Source organism: Cervus elaphus, chromosome 16 (genome assembly GCF_910594005.1).
Source record: "Cervus elaphus chromosome 16, mCerEla1.1, whole genome shotgun sequence".
Lineage (NCBI taxonomy): Eukaryota > Metazoa > Chordata > Mammalia > Artiodactyla > Cervidae > Cervus > Cervus elaphus.
In genome coordinates, this window is record NC_057830.1 from 12,628,739 (window position 1) to 12,648,532 (window position 19,794).

Below are 19,794 nucleotides of genomic sequence, written 5' to 3' on the forward strand. Positions count from 1 at the left end.
ACATAAAAGAGCATGAGGTCTGCGACTTATTTTTAAATGGTTCAGAAAAAGGAGTATTAAAAAGAATATCTAAATATGTATAAAAAAATAGTCACTCAGTCATGTCTGACTCTTTGCAACCCCATGGATTATAGCCACCAGGCTCATATGTCCATGGAATTCTCTAGGCAAGAATACTGGAGTGAATTGCCATTTCCTTCTCCAAGGGATCTTCCCGACCCAGGGATCGAACCTGGATATCCCCCATAGAGGGGCAGATTCTTTACTGTCTGAGCCACAAACTTCCAATATGTATAATAATACATTATATATGTAAATTCATATATACGTGAATATGAAGAGAAAGCAACTATGAGAAATGTTAACCATTGGTGAAAGCAGCATGAAAATTCTTTATACTAGTCTTGCAACTCTTTTCTAAGCTAAAAATTATGTTAAAATGAAAAATTTAAAAAATCTCTGACAAACCTTTGAGGTTTGACAGAAAACAACAAAATTCTGTAAAGCAATTTATCCTTCAATTAAAAAATAAATTTTAAAAATATCTGAAATTTTATTAATGAGAAATTGCTTATGCTAAAATGAATAAAAACAGAAAACTAATGTTTTTTTATATTTAATATCTTTGAATTTGTAGTAAAAACTATATATTCAGGAGGACATCTCATGAATGGGTACAGTTTAAAAATATATATATTAGAAATAAATAAGCCTAAGTATTACCAGTGGCCTATGGTTTCTGAGTGGTGATATTCTATTTGAACTTTCTTTTCTTCTTATTGTTTTTATACTTCTTGTGTATCTACAGTTTTTATAGTAGTTATTTTCATAATCAGGAGAACAAGTATTATAGATAAATTATAAGCTTATATGAATCACATACACATCTAATTTAGTCTTCAAACACTTCTATGTACAGGCCTAATACTTCATGTCGGAGGAATTTGAAGATAAGACCTCTGAGCCCTAAACAGATTAAATACTGTTTACAGCAGCAATTTCACACTAGTAAATTTCACAACATATTTGAAATTACTTTCCACTCAAATCTCAGAAAAGCGGGGGCAGACTACAGGATCGGTGCATGAAACACTGGCATTCCGAGCCTCAGCTAGAACTTTCTCAAGCTTGTGAAACTGACCACAGAAATCATTGTCCCCGTATGAAAGAGCATATCCTTCTAGTTCATCTCCTACAATAATGTCTTTTACCTTAAGACATTATTGGAATGCATGTGCATATATATTTTTTTCTAAACCGCTGGAGCCAATTGTAAACCTAAGACTCATTATTCCTAATACTTCAGCGTACATTTCCTAAAAATAAGGACTTTTTTTTTTTTTTAACCTACCTAGCCACAGTACAGTTTCCAAATCATAGAATTAACATTGATAGAATCTCACCATCTAAACTTTAACAGGTATCTCAGTGATATTGTTATCAACGAAATGGTTCAATCTAGGGTCCCATGTGGCATTAATTCTCATGTTTCTTTAGTCCCCTTCAATTTGGGGCACTTTCTTGGTTTTTCATAATCTTGATGCTTAAAAAAAAATTACAAGCCAGTTATCTTGTTGAATGCTCTTCAATTTGGCACTATCTGATATTTTCTCATGGTTAGATCCAAATTATTGGTTTTTGCAGGAATATCACAGAAGTGATGCTGTGTTTTTCTCTTGCTCATTTCATTGGATGGTGATCAATGTTAGCTTGCCTAATTACTGATGGTGTTAATTTTTAACTTGTGACTAGGATGGTGTCTGCCAGGTTCCTCTACTTTGTATTTACTCTGTTCCCTCTGTAATTAGTACATATTTTGTGGAGAGATACATCAAGCTATATAAACATCCTGATGGGACAATAGGACAGGTAAAAGTTTATGCTAAGTACCAATCAATTTACTATTCAGAAAAAAGTTAATACATCTGTATAATATATTTGCTACTTACATTTAAGAAATATAGTACTCCCCAAATTGTTTTCAGAACCTACATAGAGAAAAGACTCTTAAGGGAAATTTTTTATACAGAAGTGATGATGTCTGGTTGTGAACCTGAGTCTCTGGAGAAACTGTGAAAACTTAATATTACTTGCCCTTTAGTTCTATCCTTGGAGCTGGCATCTAAAATACATTCTTTAAAAAAAAATAATTTTATTGAAATATAGTTGATTTATGATGCTGTGTTAATTTCTGCTGCTGCTGTACGGCAAAGTGACTCAATCAGACACATTCTTTTTCATATTCTTTTCCATTACAGTTTATCACAGAATATTGAATATAATTCCCTGGGCTATACATTAGGACCTTGATTATCCTTCCTATATATAATAGTTTGCATCTGCTAATCCCAGACAGAGAATGAGATGGTTGGATGGCATCACCGACTCAATGGACATGAGTTTGGGTAGACTTCGGGAGTTGGTGATGGACAGGGAGGCCTGGCGTGCTGCGGTTCATGGGGTCGCAAAGAGTCGGACACGACTGAGCGACTGAACTGAATGAATGCCAAACTCCCAATCATTCCCTCCTCCATTTCCATCCCCAGTGGCAAGCACAAATCTGTTCTCTACATTGGGGAGTCTATTTTTGTTTCATAGATAGGTTCAATTTGCGTTGTATTTTTTATTTTACATATAAGTGATATCATATGGCATTTGTTTTTCTCCTCTGACTTACTTCATTTAGTACGATAATCTCTAGGTCCATCCACGCAGCATGCAAATGGCATTATCCCATTCTTTTTAATGTGTTAGTAGCTCATCGTGTCCAGCTTTTTGTGACCCCATGGACTATAGCCTGCCAGGCTCCTCTGTTCATGGAATTCTCCGTGCAGAAATATTGGAGTGGTTAGCCAGTCCCTTCTCCAGGAGATCTTCCCATCCCTGGGATCAAACCTGGGTCTCCTGCATTGCAGATAGATTCTTTACCGTCTGAGCCACCAGGGAAGCCCTCTTTTTAATGACTGAGAAATATTCCACTCCAGTTAGAGTCAGACATGGAAGAACAGACTGGTTCCACGTTGGGAAAGGACACATCAAGGCTGTATATTGTCACCCTGCTTATTTAACTTCTATGCAGAGTACATCATGAGAAACGTCAGACTGAATGAAGCACAAGCTGGAATCAAGATTGCCGGGAGAAATATCAATAACCTCGGATATGCAGATGATACCACTCTTATAGCAGAAAGTGAAGAGGAACTAAAGAGTCTCTTGATGAAAGTGAAAGAGAAGACTGAAAATGCTGGGTTAAAACTCAACATTCAAAAAATGAAGACCATGCTCACTTTGGCAACACATATACTAAATTGGAACACAGAGAAGATCAGTATGGCCCCTGCACAGGGATGACATGCACATTTGTAAAGCGTTCCACATTTTTAGGTTTGACAGAAAACAACAAAATTCTGTAAAGCCATTATCTTTCAATTAAAAAATAAATAAATAAAAATGAAGATCATGGCATCCAGTCCCATCACTTCATGGCAAATAGATGGGGAAACAATGGAAACAGTGACAGACTTTATTTTCTTGGGCTCAAAATGACTGCAGATATAGACTGCAGGCATGAAATTAATAAACGCTTGCTCCTTGGAAGAAAAGCTATGACCAACCTACACAGCATATTAAAAAGCAGAGACATTATTTTACTGACAAAGGTCCATATAGTCAAAGCAATGGTTTTTCCAGTTGTCATGTATGGATGTGAGAATTGAACCATAAAAAAAGCTGAGCACTGAAGAATTGATGCTTTTGAACTGTGGTGTTGGAGAAGACTCTTGAGAGTCCCTCGGACTGCAACGAAATCCAACCAGTCCATCCTAAAGGAAATCAGTCCTGAGTATTCATTGGAAGGACTGATGCTGAAGCTCCAATACTTTGGCCACCTGATGCGAAGAACTGAGTCACTGGAAAAGACCCTGATGCTGGGAAAGACTGAAGGTGGGAGGAAAAGGGTACAACAGAGGATGAGACGGTTGGATGACATCACTCACTCGATGGACTGGACATGAGTCTGAGCAAGCTCTGGGAGTTGGTGATGGACAGGAAGACCTGGCATGCTGCAGTCCATGGGGTCGCAAAGAGTCGGACCTGACTGAGTGATTGATCATGACTGAGTGATTGAACTCAACTGAACTGAATATTCCACTATATATATATGTACCACATCTTCTTCAATAAAATACATTCTAGACTCATGTAAACTTCCTTGTTTGTTCTTTCAACAAAAGTCTTTTAACTGAGATAAAGCAAGCTAGGCTAACCGGGACCCAAGTCTGTGGATCACAAATAGGTCTTTGTAGAACACACTATACATGTGTCAGCCATGGCAATGCTTAGGCCAGGTCATGAGACTTGTTTCAAATGTTTCAGTTGAGAGAGACTTCAGGAACTCCCATGGGAGATCAACCCTTAGTCTTTTTACTTAAGCATTTTCCCCCCAAAGCTTTGTGTTTTATCTGAAAACATAAGACCAGCAATGACGCATTCTTGCTCAGAACAGGGACTCTGTCATTAAGATGGGCTTGCAGATAGAAGCTTCAGGGTTTCACACAAAGGCTCATTCTGTGCTTGAAAATTTATGATGAGGTTATTCTGAAAGCAATACAGAATCAATTCTAATTTTCCTTTCTTGTACCTGGCAAGCACAGTGGTAGAAATCTTTCCTAAGGCAATACTTAACAGTTTGCGTTGGTCACTTGTGTGAATTCTTGGACCTAAGGATAAACAGGGATGTATTCCTACTCGTCCTGATTGTCTCAGATTTCCATTTTCTAATGAAATGTTCTCTTTAGAGTCTCACATTGAAGTCGACATGCTAAGTTAAGCAAGGAATGAAAGAGGGAAGCCAGCTGGGTGAGCATAAGAAAGAGGGTCATTTGTGGTATCGACCAAGGTGAAGTTGGGGCCAAACTCTAGAGGGGAAATGAATTAAGTAGCCCACAAGATGAGAGCAAGATTTAAGGAAGAGTCAATGAATCAAAGTGGTCTAAGAGCTGGCTGCTCTCTGAGGAGGGTTATCTGGGCAGGCATCAACATGGATAGACTGTGCCTCCTGGTGGTCCATATACCTCTAGAGCATTTACATCATATAAACACTGCTTCCCCAAACAAGACAGGGCTCCTGCACATAGGAGGACTGTTTCCTAATTCTGTCAACCAACGTCCTCCCCATCCTCCTCCCTTCCTTCAAACCCTTGGTGCCATTCTCAGACCATGGAGACAGGTCATATCTCCTGGACATGTCATGACCATGGACAGGTCATGTCTCTCAGGTCCACCTCTGTTTTTTTTTTTTTTTCCCCCACAAATGACACCACAGGCAAATTCTGTCAGCGGCATGATTCTAGAACAGTCCAAACTTAGCAGCAGACAGTTTTGGGAGACCTCTGATCAATCAGGGACTGTCCCACTCTGCTTGGTGACCTGCCGGGCAAGATGTGGAGCGGGTCCAGAGTGAGTCCATCACTCCAAACCATCCCAGCATGGCTGCAGGGTGTATGGAGAGGCTCCTTTTGCCCTCGTGGTCTAAGCTCAGCTCTGCTCCATCCTTCACACACAGGCAGAGAGCCCAGGGCTGCAATGAGCCCTGCTTCAGAGCTAACAGCCTGGTCCTGGACATCCTGGCCTGGTCCTGGACACCCCAGACTGTTTCTCTTATGCCACCCTGGCTGATGGGCATGGGTTACTATTTACGAGAAACAAGAATTCACTGGGTAAATTCCCAGAGCGTAAGCTAAGGGCATATCTTGAAAGGCTGCCATGGAATCCTGCCCTCACTCACAGCAGAGAAAAAGACAGAAGGAGGAAGGCTGGGAAGGGAGCCAACGAGGGGTCACGTGAAAGGTCAGGGAAGAACAGATGTGTCTCTTCCTTGTGGCCCCCCCTCTGCCACTGCCCTCAGAAGTCCTCACCGGCCCTGGACCACCGGCAAGCACCCCCAAATCCATTCTCTAGTGGCCACCTGGGAAATGTAACTAAATGATAAAACTTCTTTAAAAAGTTGGAATGTTACTACCTTAGATCTGATTTCTTAATAGGGCATCTAAATGCATGCACGTACGGATGACTGTTTCCTAATTCTCTCTCAACCAACGCTGCTCTCCATCAACCAGATCCTTTCATATTTCAGTATTACTGACAGTCACTGCTGCACTGGAGGTGGTGGAATCTATTCTTCCAATTTTCCCATTTCTTCTATTTCCTGTTGTTACCTAGATTATAAGACTACTAAGCTGCCTAATAATAAAACTACATAGACAAGTAAAACAGATGACATATGTCTGCAGTTTTAATGAAACAAGATAAATCCTGAAAATGTGTGCAGAATGACGTGTATCACCACCAGGCATCCGAAGTTGTTGACTGAGTTAAATTTTACACAAATGTCAGCTTCCTTTTTCTTAATCATTCAAAGGCAACAAACAAAAAGGCATAGCCTGTCACTTTAGGGAGTAGAAAATTGGGCTGAAGTCTATGGAAAATGATGAATATTAAGATTTTCTCATTTTTCTCTTCTATTTCTCCACCCCACCTCTGCCCATGTCAATGGTTTGTTTTATAATGAAACATGGTTAAAAGTTCTTTTATCAACCACCTTAAGCGATACACTTCCCTGAATGTAGTATTACATTGGTTCAAAGAAAATTTATGATGATAAAAAACTGGAATACAATACAATTAAATGATAATATGAACTAATAATAATTCACCCCTCAGTGTTTCCCTCCGCTCACTCTCTGCACTATCTATGTATATTGCCAAGAAAAAATCATAAGTATTTTTTCTTACTTATAATGATCTTATAGATCTTGTATATTATTAAATGAATCATATAGAGTCCAAGGCAAAATAGTTAATATCACAGTGATATCCAGAACACAGGTATCCCAAAAGTCATCCACAGGTTCGTAGAACTCAATAATATTACTGCAGTCTAAGTGAATTTTATAGAGTTTTAGCCAAAATTTACCCAACAAGAAATGATAACAGTACTAAAAACCATGAAAGTATACTCATTTTCTATGCATCAGTGAGGCAGGGCAGTTGTTGTGCAGAAAAGTTTCTAACCTAAAAATAATTGATCATCAATGAAAGAAAACCAGAAGGAGGAATTATACAGGACCTGACCCCACGAGCAACAGAAGAAAGTCAACTGAGCCATGAACTGCCATAGACATCAAAAGATGAAACACATCCTGTGGGGGGGTGCTCAAGTAAGAAGGCTTTCCAAAGTCAGTGAGCACTTGTAAAATTTAACAAAATGCAGAGCCATTTTCATCTTTATAGTTTCCTTGAGAAAAGAAAACATTTGGGACCACTCCATAATATCCATAAAAATTCTATTTTATCCTGTATTACAAGTTGAACAGTTACTATTTGAGTATCTATTAGACTCTTTATATTTTCTTGCTATATTTCAGTCTCTAAGTCATGTCCAACTCTTTTGTGACCCCATGGATTGTAGCCTGCCAGGCTCCTCTGTCCATTGGATTTTCCAGGCAAGAATACTGCGGTGGGTTGCCATTTCCTTCACCAGGGGATCTTCCCGATCCAGGTGTTGAACCCCAGTTTCCTGCATTGGCAGGCAGGTTCTTCACCACTGAGCCATCAGCAAAGCCCCCTTTATATTTTAGGTTAAACTATATGAAATTTCTAATACCTGCCCATCTTAATCTATAAAAATGGTAATTTCCAATGGATTCTACTAATTCACTGCATCTAATGTCTAATTCAAGCTTTGCAAGGTGGGAATTAAAATTCCCATTTGCAGATGAAGAAAAAGAAGGAAGAAGGGCCATTGTCCCAAGGTCAGGAAGGTACCAAGAAGCACCAAGTTCCCACCTGGGTCTCACAGACCCCAAAGCCAAAGGTCAGGAGCCGTTCTGTGAGCAGTACAGCCAGAGTCATCTGGGCTAGTCTAGGCAGTTAAACATGCATTTAGTAGAATATAGAGCTTAAATAATCACACTTAGTCTACTAAGTTTTTGAAATATACTTTGTACCACATGTCAGTTTATGTATCACTTTGACCAAATTACTTAAGAACACAAGTCTTCTGATCTGTAAAAATGAGAGGACTGAACTAATAAAGGCACATAAAGGATAGAAATGGCATGGACCTAACAGAAGCAGAAGATATCAAGAAGAGGTGGCAACAACACACAGAAGAACTATACAAAAAAGATCCTCATGACCCAGAGAACCATGATGGTGTGATCACTCACCTAGAGCCAGACATCCTGGAATGCGAAGTCAAGTGGGCCTTAAGAAGCATCCCTAAGAACAAAGCTAGTGGAAGTGATGGAATTCCAGTTGAGCTATTTCAAATGCTAAAAGGTGATGCTGTGAAAGTGCTGCACTCAATATGTCAGCAAATTTAAAAAACTCAGCAGTGGCCACAGGACTGGAAAAAGTCAGTTTTCATTCCAATCACAAAGAAAGGCAATGCCAAAGAATACACAAACCTACCGCACAATTGCACTCATCTCACACGCTAGCAAAGTAATGCTCAAAATTCTACAAGCCAGGCTTCAACAGAACATGAACCGTGAACTCCCAGATGTTCAAGCTGGATTTAGAAAAGGCAGAGAAACCAGAGATCAAATTGCCAACATCCGTTAGATCACTGAAAAAGCAAGAGAGTTCCAGAAAAACATTTATTTCTGCTTTATTGAATACACCAAAGCCTTTGACTGTGGAAAATTGTTAAAGAGATGGGAATACCAGACTACCTTACCTGTCTCCTGAGAAATCTGTACGCAAGTCACGAAGCAACAGTTAGAACCAGACATGGAAAACAGACGGGCTCCAAATTGGGAAAGGACGACGTCAAGGCTGTATATTGTCACCCTGCTTATTTAACTTATATGCAGAGTACATCATGCAAAATGCGAGGCTGGATGAAGCAAAAACTGGAATCAAGATTGCCAGGAGAAATATCAATAACCTTAGATATGCAGATGACACCACCTATGTGGCAAAATGCGAAGAGGAACTAAAGAGCTTCTTGATGAAAGTGAAAGAAGAGAGTGAAAAAGTTGGCTTAACACTCAACATTCAGAAAACAAAGATCGTGGCATTCGGTCCTATCACTTCACGGCAAATAGATGGGGAAACAATGGAAACAGTGACAGACTTTATCTTTTTGGGCTCCAAAATCACTGCAGATGGTGACTGCAGCCATGAAATTAAAAGACGCTTGCTCCTTGGAAGAAAAGCTATGACCAACCTAGATAGCATACTCAAAAGCAGAGACATCATTACTTTGCCAACAAAGGTCCAAATAGTCAAAGCTATGGTTTTTCCAGTAGTCATATATGGATGTGAGAGTTGGACTACAAAGAAAGCTGGGAGCTGAAGAATTGATGCTTTTGAACTGTGGTGTTGGAGAAGGCGCTTGAGAGTCCCTTGGACTGCAAGGAGATCCAACCAGTCCATCCTAAAGGAGATCAGTCCTGGGTGTTCATTGGAAGGACTGATGCTGAAGCTGAAACTCCAACACTTTGGCCACCTGACGTGAAGAACTGACTCATCTGAAAAGACCCTGATGCTGGGAAAGATTGAAGGCGGGAGGAGAAGGGGACGACAGGGATGAAACGGTTGGATGGCATCACCAACTTGATGGACATGAGTTTGAGTATGCTCTGGGAGTTCATGATGGACAGGGAAGCCTGGCATGCTGCAGTCCATGGGGTTGCAGAGAGTCGGACATGACTGAGCAACTGAACTGAACTGAACTGAAGGATTGATTAGGTCTTTTTTCATTTCCTTAAAGTTGAATAACAAAGATAAATATAACACATTTTTAGTTTTTAAAACAATTATCATAACTCTTTGGAAGCTATTCAGCCAATAGAAAAAAGTTTAAAGTAGAAAGAGAACGTCTTTCTAAATTTTCTGTTCTCCTTTATCTTTGGTGCTCTGCATCCATCTGAAATATCATCAGATCTAAGTGTGGGATGCTAAGCCATTCCCTCAGTGTCTCTGAGACTCAGTTTCTTCTTGTGCAAAATGGGATGGGGTGATGTCAGCTCAGCCTCCTCTCAGGGGAAGATGAGTGTATTAAAGCAGGTGTATTAACGCAGGTGTTTCCACAACGGGTCGTCTGCAAGGTTTTAGTAAGTCTTCACGGGAAGTCGTGTCACATGCTCCCCTCCCTGGAATTTGCCAGGATACCCATCAGGTGGGAATGCCTGCCAACCCTCTTCCTCCCCAGGGTCTCCCCATTCATGAGCAAGCAGCTTCCCTCAGTGAGTCAGGACAATAAAGTCTGGCTCCCTTGAGCTCATCAGATAACATTAGAAAAATGGAAAAAGCCACCAGATATGATTCAGCCACAAGAAAAATTCTCATAAAACCATTTCTGAATCATGTTCACATCATTCCTGATGTGGAAACCAGTGAGTGGGAGGGGACCACTGGAGTCACTTCATTATGGCTCTAGGTCTGCCTCGCTTGTCTTCCCAGAGACACAGGTTCTGTGAGGCCAACAGGCTGTTTGGAAGCTGTCATGTCATCACTGCCTCCCAGTCATCCTACAGCTTTAGAGTGAAGTCAGAAAGAACACGCACACATCATTTAGCTTGGAGCCAATAGAGACCCACTCACATGATTGCCTAGTAATGATAATCTAAGAACCTAACTTGATTAGAAGAGCTGAAGGTTCTGTGCCATCGAGAACATGGAAGGGTTGAAACGACCCACATTAATAAGCCACAAGAAAGACAGGCAGTGGATTTAACATACTGAAAATGCACCTGTCTCATGATCAAAGGATATTTTTCTCTATTCCTGGGACAAACAAATGTTTAAGTCAACTAAGAGTCAAATAATAATTAACATCTATAGTTTCCAAAACACTTCTACATGGCAACTTACTTGATCCCGAATGGTTGAGGGAGGGAGAGAAATTTACATTTATTAAAAACATATTATTGAAAATACGCCAGCTACTCTGGATTGGTTCCTGCACAGAAACCACCAATCATAGGTATCATTAGCCCCATTTTGCAGTTTGCAAAACCAAGGCTTCGGGAGGTAGAGTAACTTGATTAAGTTGTTCTGAACGCCTCAGTTCTACAGGATTCTTTCCCTACAACCTAGCCTTTTGACTAGGATTACTAGTGGATTACTCATCTGTGGATTATTCTATGACTTTAGAGAACATAACAGTTTGCAAATTAAGTCGAGCTGTCACTGAAAATTGCCAACTTCCTTCCTACACTCTATTCTTGTTTCTCTACTCGAAGGCCCCTCCATGGTGGGCCGTTCTACACCCTGTTAACCAAGGGCAAATATTTCTGGTACCCAGGAGTGAGACAATCAAGAGAGGAGTACCTCTCCACCACCGGAGAACACCCCAGATCCACAACTGGAGCAGCTCAACTATATCGCTTTAGTATCACTATCAGATAATATCAAGCCCAAAAAACCTCTCAGTAACCACCACCACTCAAAATCTTTACTTTGACCCTATTCAGCTGCCCACTTCAAGGGGGTGTTGGACAGAAGTCTGATCAGGAAAGAGGGAAAAGAACAAAATTAGCCAAGTGAAACCTGCTGGAGACTTCATCCTATTTAGACAACCCGTCATGAAAGTTTATTTGAGTGAAATATACAACCCCAGAGGATTACACATTCCATGAAATACGATCCGCCCCCAGTTCTGCTGATACTCAAAATTATGGTATTACAGGAGAAAAAAGTTTGGAACATAAACAAATATGAATCTAAATCCAACCTGGGAAACGCACTTGCTAAATCCTCCCTTGGTAAAAGCCACAGAAGCATTTCAACCACTGCGGCCTTATCCTTCTCCAGAGATTCTGGCAAAAAGAAAAGTCTCCAAATTTAAATAAAGAAAAGAAATCTCCAAGTTTGATTTTCACTTGTAATGGCAAATAGATGAGTACATTTAAAGGTAGCACAATATTCCTTACCCACCCCAGCACACCGAATAAATCAGTAAGTAAATAAATAAGCAGACTGAATAAATAAATTCTTGATCAGAAAAGCTGATTGAAAGACACCAAGGAGTAAATAGAACTCCAGGAAGGGTGGAAGAAGCCTGGGCACCTTTAGCTAATTGAAGCAAAGCTCCCTAGTCTGGAACCTAAGGACAAACCGGTCAGCTTTAACCAGCATATGATGGAGGGAAACCTTCATTAACACTAGTAAACAAAAATACAAAGTGGTATGGCAAGGAAAGTTGAGACCTTGACTGTTTTTCTCTCTCACAATATTAGCTTACAGCTTAGCAACAGCGAGGGTGGAGGAGGAAATTCCTATGTTCGCACCCACTCCTCTCAAATGCCTTTTTTTTTTTTTTTAAAGAGAAATCTATTGTTGGGACAAGGGAGACTCAGATGTTTTTTTCCTCATGGGTAATAATGGATTCAATTGCCTTGAAGTCAGTGGACCTCTGGGTAGGAAATCCTAAGCAGACAAACAGGAACAGAGTAATGAACCAGCCAGAAGATGTGTCCTAGACCTACATTCTAGAATACCTTAGGGCACCCTTGTATAGAAAAATATTTAATTTAGCAAAATTATCAATTTAATTTTTTAAAGTTTTCTTGTGCTCAGTTGTGTCTGACTCTTTGCTACCCCATGGACTGCAGCCCGCCAGGACCATCTGTCCAGAGAGATTTCCTAAGGAAGGATACCGGAGTGAGTTGCCATTTCCTTCTCCAGAGGGTCTTCTCGACCCAAGGATCTTGAACCTGCATCTCTTGCATCTCCTGCATTGGCAGGAGGCTTCTTTACCACTAGTGCCACCTGGGAAGCCCCCAAATTTTAAGCATTACTAGAAAAAATAAGAGTATTTCAATTCAAGATTAAAATAATCTAAACTTGAATTTTTTAATTGCAAGAACCACCACAAGAGCATTATCTACATGGACAATGTTATCTATCAGACCTACATTACCAAGAGATGGAACCTAGCCTCCCCTTCTAACAGGTCCAGAGCTAGAGAAAGCCAACTTCCTCACCAGTTAGATGAAGGTTATCTATTAACGGTCATTCCTTTCCTCATTCTATATCCTCCTGTGGATAAGAAAGCCAGGCCACATCCACTTTTATTATCAGTTATCTGGTAAAAACAGTTTATTCTTACTCAATAATCTGAGAATCTCTAAAATCAATTACCATGCAAACTATCATAATCTTAAAGGGAAGTGAAGAGGAAAGACAGAATAGGAAACACAAATGCTTGCAAAATTGTGGCAAATGCAGATACCACTATTTAGTTATATTAAGAGAACAGGAACAATATATTAAAAAAAAACTGACTGGCATTACTGGGTAATATGTATGTTAGTTTTGAATGCTAACCACATGTCAGACTCTCTGTTAAACTCTTTTTCAATGTTTTCCCAATTAATCCTGTCAACAATTCTATGGGGAAAGTACTATTATCCCTGTTTTATAAGAAACAGAAGCTTAGAGATTCAATAATTCACCCAAAGCAACATGGATACTAGCGACAAAGCCAGGATCGGGGCTCAGGCTATCTACCTCTGGAATCCACACTATAGCATATACTCCCTCTAAGCCATCTGTTGTGCAAATCCACACCCACTCATGACACATCCTGGTCGGATGTCTCACGTTATACGACTTTTGCTCTGTGATTTCCTTTTCCTGTAGCTGTACTTCAGTACTTGCTAGAGAAGTGAACTCCTTGTAAGTAGGGACTAGGGAATTCTTTTGATCTCTAGAGGACTTCACAGATAGACAATGCCTCTTAAAACAAGAGTGAGAGAAAAGGGGAAAGTAGGTCCCCAGGTGTCCATCAACGGATGATGGATAAACAAAATGTGGTATAGACATATTCTGGAATATAATTCACTGATATTAAAAAGGATGGAAATCCTAATCCCTGCTACAACATGGGGGAACCTTGAGGACGTTGTTGTTGATCAGTTGCTAAGTTGTGCCCAACTCTTTGCAACCCCAGGAACTGCAGCACGCCGAGATTCCCTGTCCTTCACTATCTCCCGGAGTTTGCTCAAACTCATGTCCATTAAGGACATTATGTTAAGTGAAACTGCCAGTCACAAAGGAGAAATACTGTGTTATTTCACTTAGATGGGTTACCTAGAGCAGTCAATCTAAGAGGGACAGAAAGTCGACAGTGGTTGCCAGAGGCTGGAAAGTAGAGGGGAAAGGGAAGTTGGTGTTTAATGGGTTAAAGCCTTTTAGTTTTACAAGATGAAAAAGTTCTGTGGATGGATGGGTAAAGATGGCATCACAACAATGTGAATACACTTACTGCCACTGAAAATGGTCAAAATGATCAATTTTTTTTTAATCTTTTTACTTTAGTATTTTTATTTATTTATTTATTTTTAAGGTTTAAAGAAATTTATTTACTTGCTTGTGCTGGGTCTTAGTTGCAGCACATGAGGTCTTAGTTGCAGCATGCAAACTCCTAATTGTGGCACTTGGGACCTAGCTCGCTGACCAGGGTTCAAACCGGGCCCCCTGCCCTGGGAGCATGGAGTCTTAGCCACCGGATCACCAGGGAAATCCTAAGATGGTCAATTTTATGTTCTGTGTATTTTACTACCATGAAAATGAAAAACAAGCAAAACAAGAGGAAAAGCTAGGCGTGTCCATCACAGAAATGCCCCCAGCACAATTCTCAGGCCCGGCAGGCAGAAGGGACCCGCTGCTGTGAGCGTTGGGGAGCGGGCCCTCCGCCTGGAAGTCCCCTGCTGGGGTGACGGTGAAGCCCACTGACAGGGAGGAGCCATCCAGGGCTGCCCCCAGCGTTTCCACAGCCTCGCAGTCCCCGGGTCATTCTTGGAACATGCCCCTCCGACAGCCAGGGAAGCGTGAGGAAACAGCAACTCTAAGAACAGGTGTCTCTGAGACCTCGACAGGTACCTCTTCCTGTTTCAGGGACTGCGCAGACCCAGACATGCGGTGCCCTGGATATGCCGGAAGACAAGTCCAGGCATCCATCATTTCCCTCCTCATGGAGCCAGGGTGGGAAAAATAAAACAGGGAGACATAGTTTTCACCTTGGCAATGTGACAAGCCAGGAATGAACTGCAAAGAAAACAATACTGAAAAATGTGACGACTCAGGATTCCTTGGATGACAGAGGGGTGGTAATTATGGAGCTGCCCTCATCCCAGGGCCAAAGAGCAACGTAGACAGTAGGAAAACACAGCTCCGCTCAAGTCCTCCTCTTCAAATCTGTCCTGTGGCCTCCGATGAGGGCACCATGAACCACAGGTCCATCCCAGAGTGTTCATCAAGGAAACGCTCGGACCCTCAAACCACTTGGAGCCTCAAACCTCCCTGAGTCAACTCACTGGGTGTTTAGGTCCCACTGTCTTCAAGACCAAGGTTCTCCTTTGGCTTTCAAAAGATAGATTCTCATCATCTTTCTGTTGGTGGTGGTGGTGACATTTATCTTCTATTTCTGCCACATGGATTTATTTTTTGACTATTTTTTTTTAAGTTTAAGTTAATACAAATGAAACAAAATTTCTCTGTGGATATGCCTGATTTACTGTGGTAAAATACACAAACATAAAATGGACCATTTTAACCATTTTTAAGTGTACAGTCAGAGACACTAAGTATGCTCACATTGTTATGCTACCATCACCACCATCCATCCAGAGAACACTTTTCAATTTTGCAAAAATGAAACTGTACCCATTTAACACTAACTCTCCATTCCTCCCTCCTTCCAGCTTCCAGCTCCTGGCAACCACCACTCCAGTCATATTTCTAAGATCTTAATAAATAGCTTCTCCTTTTACTTTCTCTCCACCTTCTTTCCCCTTAGGCGGGCAGGCTGCCAGAAGGATGCTTTGCTTTGGGGATCTGGTGTCAAGGAGTCAAGGTTCTTCCTGGCTTTTGTAAAAAAAGCTGTAACAAACTCAGCATATTAAAAACAGAGACATCACATGGCCGACTAAGGTCCATCTAGTCAAGGCTATGGTTTCTCCAATAGTCATGTATGGATGTTAGGAGATCAAACCAGTCAATCCTAAAGGAAATCAACCCTGAATATTCACTGGAAGAACTGATGCTGAAGCTGAAGTTCCAATATTTTGGCCACTTGGTGCAAAGAGCCAACTCACTGGAAAAGACCGTGATGCTGGCAAAGATTGAGGGCAGAAAGAGAAGGGAGCGACAGAGGCTGAGATGGTGGGATGGCATCACTGACTCAATGGACATGAGTTTGAGCAGACTCTGGGGGACAGTGAAGCCTGGCATGCTGCAGTTCACGAGGCTGCAAAGAGTTAGATGGGAATTAGTGACTGAACAATAACAACAAGCTATTGACAAGATTAAATATTCATTATCATCATCTCAGAGTAGCTGCTCTTATGGAAGATTCAACTCACTAAAGAAATGTGAAAATTTGAGCTTTTTAAAGTTATATTCTTTGGAAAGAAGCTTCATTCCAATTTGTGGATGAAAATGGGTCCACGTTAAAGGCTCAAGGTTTTCTTCAATTGTACATGAATTATTTCTTCCTCTGTTCTTACAAACTCTGCCCTTGGTTTGGAGGTATTCTTCATAAAGTGCCAGTAATTGTTACTTTGAATGGGTCCAAGGATTTGCAGTAGTCAATTCTGTGATGATTTTTACCAGCAGTTTCCAGACCAATTTTTGAAAGGCATAAATTGTAGCCCCAAGAATTTGGTGGATCTTGCAAAAGATGGCATACATTATCAAACCCAAGAGGGCCCTGGAGGCATTCATGAGATGTGACAACACACGTAGAGGGTGTGTGCCCGAGTCAGGAGGGGCACCTCAGGGGACAAGGGCCTCTAAGGTTTTCTTCCTCTCATTTATATACCTTTAAGACTGATCTTAAAGACAAGTTTGTTTCTAATACTGATTTCCTGGTTATTTCCTCAAAACAATTACTAAGAATCAATTACCAGGTGTCAAATCTCCCCTTTTTGTGACATAAGTGATAATCCTCCACAGTAAACTGATCTCCTGTTCTCTCATTTCCAGTATTCCCTGTAATTCCACATTTCCCAATTTAAAGCCCTCGGGAGCAGATCAGGTAGTCTGCTGGAAAAAACACAGGCTTCCCAATACTGGGAAGATGCATTCCCCTCTGGTTGGAAGCCCAGCTTCATCTGCCCTGGCCTCTGGGTCCAAATGCTGGAGCTGGACATTCTGTGTAGCCCACTAGTCACTCCCCAAGGCCCTCCCCCTTTTCATTTGCAAAGGATCAAGAGAGTCGTGAAAGGAAAGTACACAGAAGTTGCAAAGACGTTTTCTTCTCCTTGGAATGCCTTGGTGGTAACTCCAGTTTGGTTCCAAAAGTTGTAGAGAACAATCTACCTCATGGATTATGTTTATTAAAAAGAACAGAAGAATGAGTGTTATAATACCAACAGTGAAAGAAAACTGGAAAACACACCCAAACCCATAAAGAACTCTGTTTTCCAATTCCAGAGCTCGAAAATAAAAAAAGCAAGTTTAATCAGCATAAAACAAGAAAGTAGGTGGAGGTGTTCATAGCCATTCTGAAGGAGATGAATGATAGGGATTCATTATTGGATAGAATTTCAATTCAAAACTTATTTCCCCTTTATTACCCATTGGACATGCTAATTTCACTTCCCCAGTCATGGTTCAGGTTGATTTTCAGCTGACAAATGGAGAACAGAGAGACAAGAAGGGAGGGAGGCAGAGGGGATGGAGGGGAGCAAGTTCCAGATGTTCTGGACCAAGAATCTAGACAGGGAGAGAGAGAGAGAAAGGGGGGGAGAGAGGAAAGTTTGTCAGTGGAGGTGTTGGAATTACAGAAGCTGAGTGAGAATATGAGAAATGAGTCGCTTCAGTCGTGTCTAAGTCTTTTCGACCCTATGGACTGTAGCCCGCCAGGCTCCTTTGCCCAAGAGATTCTCCAGGCAAGAATACTGGAATGGGTTGCTATTGCCATCCTTCAGGAGATCTCCCCAACCAAGGGACAGAACCCAGGAATGGGGGAGGTGAGTAAATCTCAGTAGGCTGGGAGGCAAGGTGATGGGCAAGAGGCTTTGCCTCCCTGCACCAATCTTGCTGTTTATTCCCTTTCCTCCCCTAGCCTCCAGGTGGCACAGCAGAACAAACACGGCAAGCCTGGGGGCTGTGAGCTAGCTAGAGCAGAGGCCTGAGCAGGTTTAGGGAGTAAAACAAAGAGGCAAAACGCACTGCTGCCAGGCAGGATTGGGGAGTGGGGGTGTGACCCCCAGTACGGCATACTCAGCACCTGCTCAGAAACATTTCCACTGCATCCTGGGTACCACTGCCAGGCACTGTCAAAACCTTAATGGAAATCTATCATGCTGCAATTGCAGCATGAAATTTACTCTTTGCAAATGCCAGTGAAGAGAATCACATCTGCAAAGCAAAATGCAATCAGTATCATCTCATTTAAGTTAGGCTTGCTAGAGAGCTCCACTGTGTCTCTGAGGCTATGGAAACATATCTACAGGATGTGAATTCCAGATCTGGACAACTAGATCTGAGTTTCTCAGCATCAGCACTACGGACGGGTGGGGCAGGATAATTCTTCAGTTGAGAGGGGAGGCGGAGCATCCTGTGCATTTTAGGATGTTTAGCTGCATCCTGCTAGATTTTAGTTGCACCCATTCCCCCTCCAGAGAGACCAAGCCCTCAAGTCAGCCTCAGGATTGCCGTCCTGAGGCTTGGCTAGTTTTCAAAATGGTATCCGCCAGACCTTCCTCCTCCAGGTCCGGGGTAGCAGAGCGTCATACACTGTAATGTGCACACAAATCCCTGGGGGTTTTTGTTACAAATGCAGATATCAAACTGGCAGGTCTGGGATGGAGCTGAGGATACTCTAGTTTCAACACAGACCCTGGATGATGCCGATGCCTCAGGTCCTCAAACCACACTGGAGCACCAACGCCCCTTAGCACCGGTTTAGTAACAGGAGGAGGGAGCAGCATAGGAAAACTGGCTGACATCCCATAACCTGGCTGGTTACCGGGTAACCTCTCAGTGCCTCAGCACCCTCACTTGAAAACCCAGGGTGATTGCAAGCATTAAGTAACAGGGTTGAGACAAAGCAGCTGGTTTGGCATCTGGCACTGGGAAAATGTTAATTCCCTCCCCCTTTCTCTGAGCTCCTCCCAGCACCGGTGCCTAAAAACCTCAAGGTCAAGGCATCCCCGGGGATTACAGGGAATCCCCTAGAAGAAAAAACTCAGTTTGATTCTGAGTGGTGGTTGGCAAGGGAGGGATTTCTTCCCTTTTCTTTCTTCCAGCTTACACACTCTCTGTTGGTTACACCATAACATCTGTCACTCTACGGAGGCTGTGAATTGTTGAATTGTTTTCATAATGAAGCATACGATGAAAAGAATATTTAAAAACAATGTACACATTGTGATTTCATGCAAAAGCAATCTCTCCCACTCTCTGGGCCCATCTCCGAGCTGCATTTAACACTGATTTAAACTTTTCTCAAAAGGAAAAATTGATCTCAAATAGGGATGCACTTTGGATCAGATCAAAATTTCCAAAACCATTTGTGCATATTCCTCCCCAAATGCATGAAGTCTTTTCATCTGGAATTGTGTTCAGGGAGAATCCTTGCTATCCTTTGCAAGGATAAAATGTTCTGATGCAAAAATACTACTCTGCCAGGCTAAATATAGCCTTTTGGGTTCACAGAACACATGGCACAGGGACCTTGATTTTAACACACATACAGAGAGAGCTTTTGAATTCAGAGTTGTGCAGATTTTTCTAGAATATTAACTAAGATGAATTCCTTTGGGAAAATCATTC

The 19,794-nt window shown here is 41.5% G+C and overlaps 1 protein-coding gene and 1 non-coding gene across 8 annotated transcripts in view; one reads left to right on the plus strand and one right to left on the minus strand.

Moving 5' to 3' along the window:
• PALM2AKAP2 (PALM2 and AKAP2 fusion) overlaps positions 1-19,794 on the minus strand; it is a 490,983-nt gene that overhangs the window by 87,343 nt on the left and 383,846 nt on the right. The gene's annotated exons all lie outside the window — the stretch shown is intronic.
• LOC122673093 lies at positions 3,280-3,382 on the plus strand. Its single transcript, XR_006334584.1, has one exon. It is a non-coding gene; the product is annotated as a U6 spliceosomal RNA (small nuclear RNA).